The sequence below is a fragment of the Prionailurus bengalensis genome, chromosome B1, assembly GCF_016509475.1.
Source record: "Prionailurus bengalensis isolate Pbe53 chromosome B1, Fcat_Pben_1.1_paternal_pri, whole genome shotgun sequence".
NCBI lineage: Eukaryota > Metazoa > Chordata > Mammalia > Carnivora > Felidae > Prionailurus > Prionailurus bengalensis.
Window position 1 is genome coordinate 133,852,463 of NC_057344.1, and position 17,059 is coordinate 133,869,521.

The 17,059-nt window shown below is 38.8% G+C and overlaps 1 long non-coding RNA gene across 1 annotated transcript in view; it reads left to right on the plus strand.

Moving 5' to 3' along the window:
• The window catches only part of LOC122478678, a 56,062-nt gene extending 51,716 nt beyond the window's left edge, over window positions 1-4,346 (plus strand). The window contains exon 3 of the long non-coding RNA XR_006296148.1: window positions 4,294-4,346. This is a non-coding gene — a long non-coding RNA (uncharacterized LOC122478678). The remainder of the gene's footprint in view (window positions 1-4,293) is intronic.
• The last annotated feature ends 12,713 nt before the right edge of the window (window positions 4,347-17,059 follow it).

The following is a 17,059-nucleotide window of genomic DNA, read 5'->3' on the forward strand; positions in this document are numbered from 1 at the left end:
TTGATTAAAAACTAAATTATTGTACATGATTTGGTTTTGTCTCAAGAAATGTCTATAACTTTTTAGAAGTGGTTTTCAGACTGTGTCCCAAGAACTGTGTCTACATAAGAAATCTTCCCATAGGAATAAACAGATAAAAAGCAGAACTGTTCTGATTAAAGCAGTTTGACATTCTTGCTCCTCCTTGCATTACTTCCCATAAAATAAAATAAGTAGATTAAAAAGTAAACTGTAGTACTTGGTGAGTTAATATAATCAATTTAAATTTTTTTATTTGCAATAATTATAAATTGACAAGAAGTTGCAAAAACAGTATAGAGAGGTCCCATGAACCCTTTACCCAGCTTCTCCAAAACTAACATTTTGCTTAACTGTAGTACATTATCAAAACCAGGAATACTCTTACTATAGAATTTACTCAAATTTCACTAGTTTTCACATACACTCCCATTGTATGATTCTATGAAATATTATCAGCATATAGATTTAATCACCACTGAACTCCTTCACAATGCCTAGTCATACCTCCCTCTTCCCCCATCCCTAACCCCATTGATCTATTCTCCACTGATCTGATTCCTATAATTTTGCTATTTTAAGAGTGGAATCATGTAGTAACTAATATTTTGAGTTAGGCTTTTTTCATTGAGCATAATGGCTTGAGATTTATCCAAGTTGATGTGTATATAAATAATATCTTTGTGTTTCAGAATAGTACTCCGTTGTATAGATTTACCTCAGTTTGTTTATTCATTCACCTTTTGAAGGACATCTGGGTTGTTTTTAATTAGGGCTATCACAGTTAAAGTTGCTAAAAAAAATTTGTATACAGATTTTTATGAGAGTAAGTTTTAATTTTCCTAGGATAAATGTCTAAGAGGGCAATTGCTAGATTGTTAAGTATATGTTTAATTCTCTAAGAAACTGCAAAACGTTCTCTGGAGTAATTGTCTGCCTTTGTATTTGACCAACTGTGTGTGAAAGATCCAGTTTCTCTGTATTCTTGTCAGCATTTGGTGTTAAATCAGTATTTTCCCTCAGGCTACTTAGTGCGTAGTGGGGTAATCATTTATTTTTAAGATCAATATTACCTGTCTTTCCTTTGTCTGATTTAAAATTGAGTACTGTTTAAATTATTAAGAATACTACTCACCCAGAAATAAAATTAGCATAAAAATACATGTGATGTACGAACCCAAGGATAGCTACTCCAGACTGAATCTAATGGATGAGATTAATGATCTGGTCCCAGATCTAAATATTCAGAAACTTTCATTTACTCATTGACTTAGAAGTAAAAAGATACATAGGCATTGAGCCATGTCAAAAGAACTTCTAAAAGATCTATCTGCAGGCTAGAAAATTAGTTGTAACGATATCAGGCAAACCTGGCCTAGAGAGAGGGTACCCATTTCCTCTGGCATGGTGGGTCGACCCAAGAGCGCAAACCTCAGAGCAAATGTTTACAGAAGGAAAGGACAGGATGTGGATGTTCTTACAGGCATTTTTATTAAGCTATGCTAGCCTGATGAAAGGCTGCCTTCGCTTTAGATATTCCCTGATGAATCATAATCACAGTATGTGAGATGAAATCATCCTTTGGCCATGACTGTGTGGAAGAAAAAGGTCTACTTTTAATCTCCTTTCTACCGCAGAGTCACTTACCTTTTTTTGGATTTCACACTGCAACATGAGCCTGCTTCTTTCAATTTCCATTAACATGCCAATTCCCAATTGTACTAATTTTCGGTTATTACATTTTACAATTGACTTCCTTACAGTCAACGGTATTATAATAGTGCTATATGGTGACAGAGGGTAGCTACACTTGTGGTGAGCATAACGTAATGTATAGAGTTGTCAAATCATTATGCTGTATACCTGAAACTGAAACTAATGTAGCATTTTGTGTCAAATATACTTTAATATTTATTGAATGTGTGTGTATATATATGTGTGTGTGTGTGTGTGTATATATATATATATATACACATTTATATATATTTGTATATAATTTATTTATATATATATATATAAATTAAAATACTGACTTCCTAAGGATGCTTAAACTCACTCTCATAGAGCAGTAAACTACTAAATCAGAGGATAATTCTAAACTTGTAAACAATCAGTCACAACCTTAGCATGTAATTTTCTTTAAAGATTTTGTTAAACATAAAAGCAGTACATACAGTAAATGATTCAGGCTTGTAAGTCTTGAGCATGTCATTCCCTGATGTGATTGTATCAACTTCTTACTGGCATTTTAATATAGTTGTCTTTTATCCTAAATTTTAGGGTCTATTTTACTTTGGTGTCTGCATCACTCTAATCCATGAACTGAATACATTAAAACCCTAAATAAAGGCGATGTAGATAATAACATTAGCATTTGTTTGAATTCTAACCATACAAAAGAGTATCTAACCACAAACCCAAAGAGCACTGGTAATTGGTACCATTGCAGACATAACTGTTATGAGAAAAAGACTTGGAGAATGCTTTGAAGTTCAAAACTTAATGTAGTCTCTTAGATTTAAAATGATCTACCTGTGGGGCACCTGGGTGGCTCAGTCAGTTTAGCATCTGACTTCGACTCAGGTCATGATCTCGCCACCCATGGGTTTGAGCCCCACATCAGGCTCTGTGCTGACAGCTTAGAGCCAGGAGCTGCCTCAGATTCTATGTCTCCATCTCCCTGCCCTTCCCCAACTCGCACTCTCTTTCTCTCAAAAATAAACATAATAAATAAAAAAAAAAAAAATAAAATGATCTACCTCAAAGACTGAGGTATTTCCTTTCTGAAAATGTTTTCATTACATTCAAGCAGTATGACATTGTCTTCCTTTATGATTGTGGTTGTGTCGAGTGCCATTTTTATTGAGTTATTTTGGCTGTATTAGTTACAGGCTAAGAGATCTTGAAGTCTAGCAGCTAATACAATATAGAAGTTTATCGTTGTCTCTCATGTGAAAGTTCAGAGATAAGACAATCCAATGTTGGGAGGGTACCTGTGCCATCCTCATTAAGAACCTTCCATCTCTGGATCTAAAGCAGATGCTCTAACACCCCCCATCATGTGTACATCCCAGGTAGTGAGAGGAAATAAAGGAGAAGACATGTGTATTACTCGTTTCTTTTAAGGTGTAACCTGGAAGTCGTATATATCACTTCTATTGCCATTCTATTTCAAGAACTTAGTCATAAGGGCACAGCTAGCTACAAATAAATCTGGGAAATAGAGTCTCCAACTAAAAATCAGAGTGCCCAACTATGACTCAGGAATTTTAATATTAGAGAAAGACAAAACAGATATTCATAGAGAACTTTCTGCCTCTCCCAGAGTGACCAGTTATTCCTCAGTTACAGCCAGCTCCTTGTTCCTTCCATTATTTTCAGGATGTCAAGTTCCAAATAAAATGAACCGGAAAACAGGGACTTTTGCCCTCAAAGATGCTGTTCAAATTATAATCCAAGGAACTCCACGCCTACTTCTAGAGTCTAGAATCTGAAGTGCATCCCCTTATTCTGGTATCTTGATAACATTCACCAATTTCTTTTGATAAATGCACTGCAGGGATAAACAAAGGAATATGGATAGGAAGGTGAGAGAAAATGTCTTCAAAATCTGTAAACCAAAATCTCTATGAGAGTAAAAGTTTATGGGTTTTTTTCCAGCCTTCTCACATTGCTAATATGGTAGTAGCAGCATCAGCTGTGGTTGCAGTAACAGTAATAGTAGTGGTAGTAATTGTAGTGGTAAGAGTAATAACCGTTGCCTTTTATTGCACACTTGCTGTGTGTCAGGTGTTTCAGAAGTTATTTTCCTAAACTGTTTTGTTGAATTCTCCTTTGCAGTAATTTTTCCCTTAAAAGTGAAGCTGAAGCAAAGTGATGTGAAGTATCTTGCCCCAAGTTGCAAGGCAAGAAAGTAGTAAAGCCAGGATTTTAATATAGGCAATCTGACTGCCTATATTATACAGTATGCCTAAGAGATACCCTTTGCTCAGCCTTGCTGGACACTTTACATATATATCAGCTCATTTTATTCTCATGATAATCTCACAATACTATTAACAAATGGGAAAAACTGAGGATGAAGAGACTAAATAACTTTAGTCATAGCCATTTAAGTAATGGAATGAGATTTAGACCCAGGCAGTCTGATTCGTAATTCAGAGCTCATGCTCAGAGCTGTGCTCACTAGCAGAATCCTCATACTGGGGAAGAAAGTGTAAACTAACGTGACCTTTTAGTCTTCTAATAAACGTTCCATTTTGCCTTCTAATTCAGCTGGAGCACACTGGAATATCACATTAAAACAGCTTCCCAGGAGTGAGCAGGTGGGTTTGTAAAACTAGATTTGTTTTGTCTGATGAGTCATCTTTGTCTTGTGTCTGGTAAAAATGAAGTTGTTTTGTCTCACTGTGGCCCTGAGAGGTATTTAAGGTTATATCCAAAGATGTCTTGAGTTTGTCATCTTTGTCTGACTATAAAAATAAAACCAGATGGCATGCTGCAGGTATCAGCATGCTGGTTGAGTGCATGGAGGTGGAAGGTATGAGAGGTCAAGTGAGTGACAGGAAGTTTCTTAGCCATACTATTGCAATGCCTTTCTCTCTCTCTCTCTCTCTCTCTCTCTCTCTCTCTCTCTCTCTCTCACACACACACACACACACACACGCACACGCACACGCACACAACACTTACATACACTGGAAACAGCTGCCTATGAGCACCTATATCCAAGAATTTTCCTATTCCTCAGATATCCATCAGCAAGGCCAACCCTAGAAAAAGATTGTAAAATACAATACACATTACCCCCTCTCCCCTACCTCTGTCTTCCTTCTGTCCTTGTTTTAGGGTGTCTACAAGCTGCCCTCTTGAGAGTTGCAACCTCCTCACAGAGACCACTGCCATAACTAGAGCTCTCTGTCCCTGCTTATGTTTGACCAACCCATTCATTTATTCAATAAATATGTATGGAATGGCTACTATGAGCCAGACACTGTTCTAGGCTCTTGAGATATTTTGGGGAGCAAAACAGACAAAAGTCCTTGCCCTTGAGAAATATTCTAACAGAGGCAAGTAGGAAATAAACAAGTCACATTATAAATGAGTACATTATTTCGTTTGTTAGTTTGTTATTAATACTGTGTAAAACCAGAGAAAAGTTGAGTAGGGAAGAAGGATCAACAAAGCTGAGGGGAGAAGGCAAAGGTGTGTTTTGAAATATGAAATAGTGTGATCAATGAGAAAAAAGTAGAGCAAAGACTTGAGTTTGGAAGAAACAAGTGGATAAACTAGGAAAGAACATTCCAGGCATAAGGAACAAGTACAAACGCCCTGAGACAGAGAGTGTCTGAAGAGTTTGAGGAAGTGCAAGGAGGCAGAGTTCTAGAACAGAGTAAGTGAGTGAGGGGAGAGTAGGAGATGAGGTTAGCAAGATGGAGGTAGCCATATCCTCTAGACCTTATAAACCAATACAAGGATTTTGGATGTTAAATTGGGTGCAAATGGAAAATAAGTTACATTTTCTCTTAAATTTAATTGATATAGACAAAATATTTCTCCTCTTCTAAGAAAACATATAGAAACCTAAGAAATAACATAATGGGGTGGACCAGTGGCCTAGTCAACTCAATCTTCTACATCTAACATGTTTCCAACTTGCTGAGTAGAAGAGCCTTGTGTTATATCCTAATCACTAACCTCCCCTTAAAAATCTATTAGACATTTATGTAGAAGTGCACATAATATTCTTTTAGTTTGCATAAACTCTTGTGAGAAGATAATCTGTGTTGAAGATAGGGTATTCTGACCCTTCAAGATTACCACTTGGGTCCTCCATTTACATAGCAACCACTACCACTATGCCAGCCCTCTGTCACCATGAACCCAAGACTTTTATAAAATTAAAAAACAAACACAGTTTCTTCCAATAACAATTTAAGGATTTAGGTGCCTTAGACATTAGGAACCTTGTTTAAAGCCACAGTGTTCTCTTTTTAGCCCCAAATTAAAATAAATGAAGTAATTCTTTGCTCTGGTTTTCTTTTTTATGTTAATTACTATTTATCCATTTCCTAATTAAGAAGGGCTATATGAGATAAAATTATTAAGTATTCAAGGGGAAATATTTATATTTAGATTTATATTTATTTAGAAGAGAATATTTTTTTCATCCAAATTTATCTTGTTAAGACACTATATTTGTTCAGGAAAAACGCAGTAAGCTACTTGAGTGAAGGGTGAGACCCCAAGGGAATGCTTGAGTAAAACGAGATCGTTGATGAAATACTCAGCAAATTAAGGGGAAATGAATAAGAGGTTGGAGCAAAACTATCCTTTAGGAAGAGGAAGAAGCCAGAGAGGTCAGAGGCAGGGATCCAGAGAGGGGAGACAGTCTGGAATAGAACAGCCACAAAGAGACCTAGAAGAGGAAACACATTGGCTATGGATTTTTTTACAGGGATTTCTGCACCCTTTGTTCTGTGACCTTCTCTCTATGACCCCACAGGGGATCACTAACTAGACATTTTAAGCTTCTCTAAATTATTTAAATTTTAAAAAAGCAGCCCTGAATCAATATAGCCATGAAATCTAGAGATACTATTTAATCTTAATAAGTAGTAATAATTCCCTTCCTTAGGGATTTTTAATGCTTGAATGATTTGCAGTATTGGACAGTCATTATCTTCTCCCAGTGATAGAGGAAATAGACACCTGTTATTAATCCTAGGTTGCATAGGATGACATCACTAAGGCAGCAAGAAAGCAAATGGCTTAGAAAGGGAAAGGAAAAGTATTAACTATATTATAGGACAGGGTTTTTCAACCTTGGCACTGCTCACATTTTGAACAAGATAATTCCTTGTTGGGAAGTCAGGGGTACCTGTTCTGGGCATTGTAGAATGTTTAGAAGCACCCCTGTCTGATGCTGTTACACTAGCATGCCAGTAACACCTTCTCAGTCATGGCAATTAAAAATATCTCCAGATTTTGCTAAATGCAAAATCATCCCCAGTTGAGGCTGGCTATCATGGAAGATCCACTTCTGCCACACCTAACTCTTAGTTCATGTTTACCACCCCCCGCCAAAACTATCTAAAAACAATAAGGAGGCTGATACACCTGTGCTTTTGGAAACTACAACTGAAGTAGCAATTAAAAAGCAGAAATAAAAAATAGATTTTCAGAATTCTGATTACATGGGTTCCAACCTTAATGCCTTTGCAGTAACTTTGTGAATATTTTGCATAGACAAGAGACTATATAAATTGGTGTTTGTTAATGTGCTCAAGAACTGTAACCCACATGGAAAAAAATTTTATCAATTACTGAAGGAACTGGAAGGTTGAATCTTTTATTTCCTTGATCAAAAGGTGAGCTTATCCCTTCCCTTCTTCTTTTAAGTGAAATAAAGACATAGTTTGAAAATGCACCTACCCATTTGGCTCAATAGTTAAGTCTTGTCTGGCTATAGTGTAAAAATAGACCTTCTTCTGTCTGAACCTGAAAATAGTACTTCCCCAACAAAAGCCAAATGTCTTAGAGCTGCAAAAGATGTTTACTTTTATAAAAAAGCCTTTTCCTCTGGTGTTTATTTTAGGATCATGTAGGTGTTCTAGTGGAAGTAGGCAGGTATATAAGGCTTAGAGACAAACCCGTAAAAGCACGCTTCCCACCATAGGTGAGGAAGTCTTGTGGTAGTCACAACTGTCTACATGTTAGGTTGGGAATATATGCTGGGGTAATATATATCCTTCCCTTTTGAAAAGTTGTGGATATACTGAAATAATAATGACCATAATTAATCTTTTTGGAGTACTTTATATTCATTCATTCATTCATTCATTCATTCAACAGTTATTAAAAACCTACCATGCAATTTGCAGTCTACATTGTCTCTCAACTCTGCTGTTATAGGGCAGAATTGGCCACAATCAAGATATTAAAAAATGAAGATGGTTGTGTGCCAATGGGCCACAGTTTGTCAACCCCTAAAATAGAGAAAAAAGAATCAGGAGTTCAAGGGGGCCACCAGTTTTAATGTTTATTTATTTTTGGGCGAGAGGACAGAATGTGAGTGGGGGAGGGTCAGAGAGAGAAGGAGACACAGAATCCTAAGCAGGCTCCAGGCTCTGAGCCGTCAGCACAGAGCCCAATGCGGGGTTCAAACTCACCAATGGTGAGATCATGACCTGGGCTGAAGTCAGAGGCTTAACCAACTGAGCCACCCAGGCGCCCCAAGGGGCCACCAGTTTTAAATAGGATGGATGATCAAGTGAGCTTCGTTGAGAAGGTAACATTCAGTACTAAACTAGAAGGAGGTGAACAAGTCGGACTTGTGGTTACAGAGAGGAAGAGCATTCCAAGTGGAGGGAGCAGCCAGTGCTAAAGTCCTGTGGCAATAGTGTGTCTGGTGTGATTCGAAGCATTAAGAAAGAGCTCTGTCTGGTTAAGGCACAATGAATAAGTGACCCTACTTGTAACCACTCTCACTTAATGGAACGTGTTTTACTACAACTAGTAAGGGCCCAGAAATCGGCCTTTTTCGGGCATAGAAAAGATAAGCAGCATTGATATGTTTTGTGTTGTCCTCATTAAGGCCTTGTTTCAACTTAATACTGATAACAAAAGCAACAGATGAAGGCAAAATTGCCTAACCATAGAGGTTTCCTCTAGGAATCTTTAACCAACACATTCTAATCCTCAGCAAAGTTCACAGAATGAAGGTTTATAATCAAAAAGCGACATAAAATACCGCCTTTTTATTCACTCGGCCTGTTTATTCCTGAAGTGTTTTTAAGAACTAACTAATGGTAGTATTTACAGAACCAGAAAGCAGGCTTGTTCTTTCTAAATTGTCAGTAAACCTAATGTCTAAAGAAGATTCTAACTCTTGATCTGGATGTGCTGCAAAGCACGAATAGCATGAGCCTCCAGATGCCATGAGAGCAAAGCCAGTCTGTGTTCTCAAGTCCACGGGCTCACTCAGAGTGGGCCAGCACACCTGTGTCTGTAATGAGCCTCAGTGGACCTGAGCAAGCCTTGGTGGTAATATATGTGGGAAAATGTTTTCATGTAATGTTTGATGGAGCCAGCTTGTAATGCAACCTAGAATAATAACTTTTAATTTATACCCCATTTTGTTCCACAAAAATATGTTTATTAGGAAAGGATAACATAGACAAGAGATAGAGGGTAACACAGAAGCCTCGGTAAAGCCACCAAAATCTCACTTCCCTCTCAAGCCTTGCTCTATACCTTCCTCATCTTTACCTGTACTTGAGGCCCCCTGGAATTCTTCCAGCTGCCGAATGCACACTGTGCCCTTCTGAGCAGGAATGTCTGTGCCCCATCCCCTTTCATTCAGGTAACTTATATTCATCCTCATGTTCAAAGAGCACTTCTTGGGGCGCCTGGGTGGCGCAGTCGGTTAAGCGTCCGACTTCAGCCAGGTCACGATCTCGCACTCCGTGAGTTCGAGCCCCGCGTCGGGCTCTGGGCTGATGGCTCAGAGCCTGGAGCCTGTTTCCGATTCTGTGTCTCCCTCTCTCTCTGCCCCTCCCCCGTTCATGCTCTGTCTCTCTCTGTCCCAAAAATAAATAAACGTTGAAAAAAAAAAATTAAAAAAAAGAGCACTTCTTCCCAATTAAATTCAGTATTCCTGTTACACACTTTCATGCTATGAAGCTTACTCTCCTTCATAATACTTTTCAGTGTGTAGTTTATATGTTCTTCGAGTGATTATATCAAATTGTGATTTGGCATGTTATCCTAGGCTTATCACAATTCATTATAAACATTCCTTTTTTTAAAAGTTTTTTACTTATTTTGAGAGAGAAAGCATGTGAATGGGGGGAGAGGCAGGGAGAGAGACAATTCCAAGCAGGTTTCACACTGTCAGTGTGGAGCCTGACATGGGGCTTGAACTCGAAACAGGGAGATCATGACCTGAGCCAAAAGCAAGAGTTGTTTAACCAACTGAGCCACCCAAGGTGCCCCTCGTCATATAAACAGTTCTAAATGGGGCAAAACAAGGTAATTAAAGAACACAATTTTCTCAGAGTCTGGTTTAATGCAAAGGTGAAATAACATTAGTGGAATTGAGAGAGAGAGGGACTGTATGTCCTTCAGACCCTTTCCAGAAATATTTCTTTTAATTAGTATGGTTTGCTTAGACAGCTGGAAGTTGAAGGTTATATGCTCTGTGAACACATAAAGAGCAAACCCCCATTCATTCTTTGACAATCAGCTGAAAGGAGTATGATTATTTAATTGACTGTTGTTCAGAATCAAGCATGCATTCAGCTGGAGAAAGAATGATTCATCAGGTCACTCATTTGTGAAAGATGACAGTGGTTGATACTCCCCTCTTGTGGCCACTTGGAAGTATACCGGCTCATACATAGGAGTGTAGAAAGGCAAATGAGAAATCAAATTCCTTTATTCAAGTCAGGAACCTGAGAATCAGTCATTCTTTAATCCTTCTCAATGCCAGACCAGTTTTTAAAAATTGTCAGGATGTTTAGCAACATCTCCAAACAAGAGTCATTAGACTTTGTATTAAATCTTTAATGATTAACATTTAAAAAGGTTTTAAAGGCTCAACATCTGAAATGATAGAGGATTTAATGCAAATATATGAGAGACCCGATCATTTCTTGCACATTACCTTTCCTTAATTATATATGCCTTATCTCAATTTGGTCCCCCTCAAGTAGCACTTTTGTAGATTTGGAACTTTGGGGAAGTGTGAGGAGGAATGATCTGGTGGATGAAGCAATCAATAACATCACAAATGCTCACTTTACAAATATTTATTGAGTACTTGCCACTGTAGGGAATCATAGTGATATAAAAAATAATCCCTGTCTTAAAATATTACCTGGGAGGGGAGAAGGGACTTATATACATATCTATATTATGTGATGAAGAGTGATAAATGCCAAAGAAAAAAACTTTAATTTGCTGTTGATAAGCTGCTTCTTCGGAACCAACACATTCTACTGCAGGACAGATATGGATATAGCACTTATTCTGCATCAGGTATTCCAAGCACCTTTTCAGATAATATACTATTTACCACACACCCATTAGGATAGCTACTATGGAAAAAGAAAGTAACAAATGTTGTCAAGGATGTGGGGAAATTGGAATCCTTGTGCACTGTTATTGGGAATGTAAAAGGGTACAGCTACTGTAGAAAACAGTATATTTCTCAAAAAAAATTAAGTAAAATTACCCTGTGGTCCAGCAACTCCACTTCTGGGTATATACTGAAAAATTGAAAGCAGGATCTCAAAGAGATATTTGTTCACCCATGTTCACAGCAGCATTAGTTACAATAAGTAAAACATAGAAGCAACCCAAGAGTCCATTGACAGATGAATGGATAAGCAAAATGTGGTATATACATACAACAGAATATTATTCAGCTGTGAAAAAGAAGGAAATTCTGACACATACTATGGTATGGGTTAACCTTGAAGACATTATGCTAAGTGAAATAAGCAGTCACAAAAAGACGATTACTGTATGATCCATTCAGATGAGGTACTTAGAATAGTCAAAATCATAAAGACAGAAAGTAGAATGGTGGTTGCCAGGGGTGGGGGCAGGGAGGAATGGGAGTTATTGTTTAATGGGTACAGAGTTTCAGCCTTACAAGATGAAAAGAGTTCTTGAAACAGATGGTAGTAAGGTTGCTCATTATAAACACAGTTAATATCACTGAACTGTAGGTTTAAAAATGGTTAAGTAGGTAAATTTCATCTTGTGTATATTTTCCCACAATAAGAAATTCTTTTAAAAAATGCTATTGAAGTTCAGAGAAAGAATAACTTTTTTTTTAATTTTTCTAATGTTTATTTTTTGAGAGAGAGAGAGAGAGAGAGAGAGACAGCATGAGCAGGGGAGGGGGCAGAGAGAGAGGGAGACACAGAATCCGAAGCAGGCTCCAGACTCTGAGCTGTCAGCACAGAGCCCAATGCGGGGTTGGAACCCATGAGCCATGAGATCATGACCTGAACAGAAATCAGATGCTTAACCTACTGAGCCACCCAGGCACCCTGATAAAGAATAACTTCTATCAGAAATAGCAGAGAAATCTTCTTGGAAAGGAAGCATCTAAGTTGGACCTTTAAGCATTGGGAGGGTTTAAGCATGGAAATTTCCAGCAGAGGAAACCACGTAAGGAAAAGTATAGAGGCAGAAAAGAAAATGTTGGTGTTCAGTTAAGTAAATGGCAAGATAATGTATAACATGGCAGTTGGCTTTAAACAACTGGCTCGTGAGTTTAGAATTGACTTGGTGGGCAGTGAGAAGTTATTGAGAGCTTTTAAGTAGGAAAGGGATGTGATGTGAATTACGCTTTGAGATGATTAAATTTTTAAAATTCTCTTCAAGATGGATTGGATTGGTAAGGGAGGACGTATCTGGAACTGAGGTCAAAAATTAGTGTTCTGTGGCTCAATCCAGCTCATAGACCTGTTTTATTTGGCTTAAAAAGTGTTGAGCAATATTTAATAATCACAGAAAGTTTCAGATTTCTGGCTTCTTTTTAAAATGCTAAAATGATCTGGCAACAGCAGACTGTCATTTCCCCATGACAGTAAGACTACAGGAGTTGAGTAACAACTACCATCTTTCCGTGGACCAAATATTTTCCCGCTCCCAAGTCCCAAGGACTCCTTCTTGTCTTCCTAACACAAAGGCCTGGTGTCAGGTGCCAGTCATCATTGTCTGGGGTGTGTGGTTTTCCTACGTCTGACCTTCTTTCTTAGTATATGTGACCTTCCTGATCCATGAGGGCAATTGCATTTGTGGCAATGAAATTTGCATTGTCCAGAGGAAGACAACAGTTGGATGTGAGGAGACCAGAACTTTCATCAGGAATATGATCACAGGATAAGAAGAAGGACATTTGCAAGAGATCTTTCCCCTGCTATTTTTTCTCAATCTCACCAACTATTAACATACAATATGAGAAGTGCTGAATTGGATGGAAAAAAATTATAATTATGAAAATTTTGACTAGATTTCCTCAGAAAGTCAACTATAATGTCTCCAAAGTTATTCTGTGTGTGTTCTTCCACAAAAGTTTTTAGAGTAATGAATTCTGTTATGAATACTATATAGAGTTCAACAGAAAAATAGGAATGACTCAGTTTCTCCAATCATAAGTTCTGATAGTCAATTGATTACACCACAGTAAACTGTACTTTTAAGCATGAGATGTGTTTCAGTCAGTTAGTGAGGCTCATTAGTCAAGGGGGCAAAATTGGCTCATTAGAGGGACAAAAGCATCCTTTTTTTAATATATAAAACATAGCTATGGGTATAGTACATAACCGGATATACAGAATATCTGTGGTATTACAATTGCATGGAGAGGGGACACAGGAAAAAAGTTCAAAGGACCCCTTGGGAGAGTGATATTGAAAAGAATATTTGAGAAATACTAGAGAGAATGGACATTGAACAAATCATTTGTTTTGTCTCCATCTGAATTGCCAACCAGTTAATGCCAGTGTAGACTCTAACCATTTCTAATCTGCTTGCTTATCATTTGTGAGAGATTGAGCCTCAGTCACAGCATCACCAATGCTCATGTGTACAGACCACACGAAAGCTCTGTAACAAACCCAGTACTTTTCATAGCCAAAATATTGACAAAAATACAGATGTCCTTGCTCAAAACCATGAAGAAAACACAACCACCAGAACAAATTTCCAGAATAGGATCACTTACTTCATTACACAAGCCGTGCTTCTTAGTCTAAACCATCTTGCTCTGGGAACTTACCACTGCAGCCAAAAAAACATCAGACAGATTTGGAAGAGGGTGGTTTTTGGCTAATACCAGCAAAGTGACCTCACCCATGAGAAGGCCTGAGTGCAAACTTCAGTGTTGGTGAACAAGACACATCCTGCAAGTCAAATGCACAGAAGCATGAAGACATCCAGCTGCCCCTCAACTTAGACAAGAGATCTGAACACCAGGTGCTTCGATAGCCTGGGCTCTGTGTCTCTCCCAGTGTGAGGTCAGAGTGAGAGTGCGGCTAACCTAGCTCACGTTGCTCGTGCATGGCCAGCCCAAATTCCCCCGAACTCAATGAGTGTTCTGTCTGAGAAAAGACAACAGCACAGGACTCCAGGGATTGATGTGAGCAGCTGCTGTGTTTGCAGTGCTTGACTAAAAGGATGTGTTTCATCCCTCACAGAGGATATTAGCAGTTCATGTGAAAAGAGGAGGCATTCTAATTCTTTTTGTAGGAGGCTCCATGACAATCTCTAGCAGTGTTTGGCTTTCTTATTGGTGGCCTTAATCATCATCATCATTATCTTTTTATTATTATTATTTACTGAGCCCTAGTCCAGTCATGCATTAGACAAAGCACTATGTAAACATCATCTCTTTTCCTTGAAATTACCCTGTGAAGTAGGCATTATTATGATCCTCATTTGAAAGATGAAAGAGGACATGGAAACACAGAGAGGCTAAGTAACTTGTCCAAGGTCACACAAGTAGGAAGCATCAGAGCGAGGGCTTGAATTCAGGTCTGTCTGACTCATCAATTCTCTACTACTTCCTCCAGAGAGAAGAAGGATTTTGAACATGTGTTCCATCCTCTGAGGGCTTGATTGGTGTCATCTAGATTGAGAGGTAGTCGAATTTATTTCTAGTAGTATTCAATGGCATCAGTGATTAGCAAGATCCTATCAAGTCTTTCTGATGTCCTTTGATAATCTAGCACCTGATGAGGAAGTGGGCACAAAAGATTGGAGGTACGAGGGGCGCCTGGGTGGCGCAGTCGGTTAAGCGTCCGACTTCAGCTCAGGTCACAATCTCGCGGTCCGGGAGTTCGAGCCCCACGTCGGGCTCTGGGTTGATGGCTCGGAGCCTGGAGCCTGCTTCCGATTCTGTGTCTCCCTCTCTCTCTGCCCCTCCCCCGTTCATGCTCTGTCTCTCTCTGTCTCAAAAATAAATAAACGTTAAAAAAAAAAATTTAAAAAAAAAAGATTGGAGGTACGAGAAGACAGCAGGCATTTTAGAATTTACCAATTCTGAATCAAAGCTATGGATATATGTACCTAAATGTAACTCTTTGGGCTGGAACTCAGATATATGTGTCTTGCACCTTGATAATGCATTTGACATTCCATATTCTTAGCCAAGTACCATTAGACTAGGTTCTTTGGGAATCTTTCAATGTTGATTAACAACTTCTCAGAGGGAAGGAAGGAAAGGAAGGAAGGAAGGAAGGAAGGAAGGAAGGAAGGAAGGAAGGAAGGAAGGAAGGAAGGAAGGAAGGGGAAGGGAAGAAGGAAAAGGAAGGAAGGAACGGGGAAGAAAGGAAGAGGAGGGAAGGAAGGGAGGGAGGAAAGAGTAAAGAAAAAATATTTCTTGTTATTATGATGAAGGACTTCAAGAATACAAAAAGACAGAACTCATAACCATTAAATGAAAATCTGCTAAACAGGTGCAAGAATATCATGAACTGGGCCACATAAAAACAGGTATAGATTTTTATTAACCTGAGAATAATCTGAAACAATTTCAGAAGAAATCTCCTGTTTCCTTTCTCAAGCCACTGCAGCTTTACTTCTTTGACTTTCAACTTTACTTTTTAAACTCAGCTTTTCATCACTAAGTTATGCTTAATCATTATCTCCCAGATTTCTCATCTGTTCCTAGATTCCCAGTTAATCACATAATGTCTCCCATTTCCATAATCTCTTGCCATGGCTCCTCAGGGGTTAGTCACTGCCTGGAAAGCTGTATGAGATCAGAAGCCCTGCTCTGAGGCCCATGATTGAGCCACCTCTCACCAGCCATGTCCTCTACCCCCATTGGGTTCCACTATGTTTTCCAGACACCACAACCTCTAAAGGGCATCACTATCATTGATCCGACCTTATCAGGACTCTGCCTCTGCTGAGCACTGTCACCGCAAGTCAGCATCACTACCACCATCCCCCTGAGGGTCTACACTGTGTACTATTACTTGTGGCTGGTGCCACTGAGATGCCAGAGTAACTGTGTGTGCTCTGGAGTCATCCATACACTGAAGCCTACTGGGCTTGCATTGCACTGAGTCACATGGGTATGAAAGCAAAGCTGCTTATGCCCTGGATTTTCAAGAGATTTGATTAAATGGCTTGTTCCATTTAAACCCAGAGCCTCACCCTCTTTCCAGGATGCACTTGCATTCATTGAAAGCTGGGTGAGGAGAAAGCAGGCAAAAACCTCTTTGATCTTGCCCACAGCAACTTCTTACTCAACACGTCTCCAGAGGCAAAATCCCTCTGGGGAATTTGAATGAATTCAAATGAATTACTGGGACCTCATCAAAATAAAAACCTTCTGCACAGCGAAGGAAACAATCAGCAAAACTAAAAGGCCACCAATGGAATGGGAGAACACATTTGTAAATGACATATCAGATAAACGGTTAGTATCCAAAATCTACAAAGAACTTATCAAACTCAACACCAAAAAAACAAATAATCCAGTGAAGAAATGGGCAAAAGACATGAATAGACACTTGTCCAAAGAAGACGTCCAGATGGCCAACCAACACATGAAAAAATGCTCAACATCACTCATCATCAGGGAAATACAAATCAAAACCACAATGGGATACCACCTTACACCTGTCAGAATGGCTAACATTAACAACTCAGGCAACAACAGATGTTGGTGAGGATGCGGAGAAAGAAGATCTCTTTTGCATTGTTGGTGGGAATGCAAGCTGGTGCAGCCACTCTGGAAAACAGTATGAAGGTTCCTCAAAAAAACTAAAAATAGAATTACCCTGTGACCCAGCAATTGCACTACTAGGCATTTATCCAAGGGATACAAGTGTGCTGTTTCGAAGGGACACATGCACCCCCGTGTTTATAGCAGCACTATCAACAATAGCCAAAGTATGGAAAGAGCCCAAATGTCTATCGATGGATGAATGGATAAAGCAAATGTGGCATATATATACAATACAGTATTACTCGGCAATCAAAAAGAATGAAACCTTGCCATTTGCAACTA